The 3007-nt window shown below is 46.5% G+C and overlaps 1 pseudogene; it reads left to right on the top strand.

Moving 5' to 3' along the window:
• Positions 1–1596: 1596 nt before the first annotated feature.
• Positions 1597–2278, top strand: LOC115077673 (annotated as a pseudogene).
• Positions 2279–3007: the final 729 nt, after the last annotated feature.

Here is a 3007-nt window from a genome sequence, read left to right as displayed (position 1 = left end):
AGAGGTAGGATGAAGCTTGTTTGAGGGGACACAATTACATAACCAAAAAAGTTTTAATTTTCTGCTCAATCTCTGGATATATGACCCTGGGTGAGTTACTATTTTCCTGTGCCTCAGATCTAATCCCCAGCTCTGGCAGACTGTGTGTATGACCCTGGCTGAGTGACTATATCCTCCTTTATCTCCGCTCTAATCCTCGGCTCTGGCAGACTGTGTATGTGACCCTGGCTGAGTGGTCTCCCAGTCAAAGGCAGCCTAGAGAGATCACCCCGGTGTCCTTTTTCCTATGAATATATTTTACACTGCCTTGGAGAGGAGCTGCAGGGATCTAATGTGCCGGAGGTAGGATGAAGCTTGTTGAGGGGACACAGATACAAATGAATCCAATTAAAAAGGAAATATGAAAGCAATTATTACACAACCCAAAAAAACTTCCAAATATTAATTATCTGCTCTGTCTCTGGATATATATACTCTATGTGAGTGACTATCTCTCTGTGCCTCTAATCTCCGGCACTCGCAGATTGTGTATTTGACTCTGACTGAGTGACTTTGTCCCCTGAGTCTCAGCTTTAATCCCCGGCTCTGGCAGATTTAATTTGTGACTTTGGGTGAGTGATTTTATCCCACTGTTCCTCAGCTCTATCCCCAGCTCTGTCAGACTGTATGTGTGGCCCTAGGTGAGTTACTTTATCTTCCTGTGTCTCAGCTCTAATCCCCGGCTCTGTCAGACTGTATGTGTGGCCCTAGGTGAGTTACTTTTCTCCCTGTGTCTCAGCTCTAATCCCCGGCTCTGTCAGACTGTATGTGTGGCCCTAGGTGAGTTACTTTATCTCCCTCTGTCTCAGCTCTAATCCCCGGCTCTGGCAGACTGTGTGTGACCCTGGGTGAGTGACTTTATCTCCCTGTGCCTCAGTTCAGTTCACCAGCTTGGTCATTGTGAGTCCGGGGGAGTCATTTTATTTCCTTGTGCTGCTATAATCCTTGCTCTGTCATTGACTCTCTGTGAATGAACTCTGGGGACTCACTTACCTCCCTGTTCCTCAGATCTAATCCCCAGTTTTATCACTGAGTGACTTTTGGAGTCACTTTTTCTCCCTGTGCTTCAGTTCTAATCCCCGGCTCCAGCACTGCCTTTCTCTTCCTATCCCTTAGATTCAATTTTTAAACCCATTTTCATTCAGAGACAGAATGGGATGAGCCTTTTGGTAACAGAGTCCTTTCTCTGAACAGTCTCCTCCTGATGCAATGAAAGCTAATGCCCTACCAGTGAGTTTAATGTGACAGGATAAAGTGCAGATCAATGACTTTCACTGCTGGCCACACATAGCAGCATCTGTTAAATGCAATTACATTTGTACTTAAAATACACTTCATTCCTTATTTGTTCTTAAACTCCTAGGATAAGAGCTATGAACTCCCAATGAATTTGGAAAATGTGACAATGGTGAGAGAATTCATTATTCTGGGACTTTCTGATAATCCCCAGCTTCAGGTTCCTCTCTTCCTGGTCTTCCTGCTCATCTATCTGATCACCCTGCTGGGGAACCTTGTGATTATCACAGTGACCTGTGCTGACTCCCGCCTGCACACCCCATGTACTTCTTCCTCAGGAACCTGTCACTCACAGACATTTTCTTGACCTCCACTATCACCCCCAAACTGCTTGTGATCTTCATCTCTGGAGATAAGACCATTTCCTATGCTGGGTGCATGGTGCAGCTCTATTTCTCCATAGGCTTTGGTAGCACTGAGGGTATGCTTCTTACTGCCATGGCTTACGATCGTTATGCTGCAGTCTGCCAGCCCTTGCACTATTTCCTCATTATGAATCAGAGAGTCTGCGTCCTGCTGACTGCTGCTTCCTGGATCATCGGCTTTCTAATATCTAAGACAATTACAGTTTCTGTCACCCGCCTTTCATTCTGTGCCTCTAATGTGGTTGATCATTTCTTCTGTGACCTCGTGCCATTGTTAAAGCTTTCCTGCACTGACACAGTCAGCACACAAAGTTTAGTGTTTGTTGTAGGTGCATTGATGGCAGTGCCTGCCTTCCTTGTGATTCTTACATCTTATACCTACATCATCGCAGCCATCCTGAGGATCCGCTCTGTAGAGGGGAAGCGTAAAGCTTTCTCCCACCTGCTCCTCTCACCTCACTGTTGTCTCCGTGTATTATTTGTCAGGGTTGACAGTGTTCCTAACACCCACATCAAAATACTCCCAGGAGCAGGGTAATTCTTGTCCGTGCTGTACTCGACCATCACCCCCATGCTGAACCCCCTCATTTACAGTCTGAGGAATAAGGAGGTAAAAAATGCATTGAGGAAAATCATAGGAAAGTAGTTTGTGAGAGCTGGTGATAAATCACAGAACGTCATCGTAGGTAGGAGATAGGGTCAGATTTAGGGTTTTGCCACCTCTAGGGACTTTTGGTGCTTTCATCCCCCTCCTGTAAGGGACTGTTACATATTAGCAGAGGGATTTTCTCTGCTGAATGATATTCAGCAGAGCTGGAAGACAACAAATCTTAGCCAGCCTGTTGCCCCTGAATGTTTGCTGCCCTAGACACAGGCATAATGTGTAGGGATGTGAATCAGGCTTCGGACAATTGAAAATATCGTCGATATTTTCAAAATTGTCAGAAATCGGGGGCTCCCCCAAAACGATAGGAAAACCCCACGATATTGTTCATGGGGGTTCTCTAATCTTTTTGGGGGAGGGCGGGAAAAACGGCACACAAAAATAACCCCTAAACCCACCCCGACCCTTTAAAATTAATCCCTTAGCTTCCCCCACTCTCCCAATCCCCCCCAAAAACCTTTTACAGGTACCTGGTGGTCCAGTGGGGGTCCCGGGAGAGATATCCCGCTCCCGGGCTGTCGGCTGCCACTAATCAAAATGGCGCCGATGGCCCTTTGCCCTTACTATGTGACAGGGTATCTGTGCCATTGGCCGACCCCTGTCACATGGTAGGAGCACTGGATGGCCCACACCATTTTTAAAG

Source organism: Rhinatrema bivittatum, chromosome 16 (genome assembly GCF_901001135.1).
Source record: "Rhinatrema bivittatum chromosome 16, aRhiBiv1.1, whole genome shotgun sequence".
Lineage (NCBI taxonomy): Eukaryota > Metazoa > Chordata > Amphibia > Gymnophiona > Rhinatrematidae > Rhinatrema > Rhinatrema bivittatum.
The sequence above is the reverse complement of the archived record's forward strand: the minus strand, read 5'-3'. Positions and strand labels throughout refer to the sequence as shown.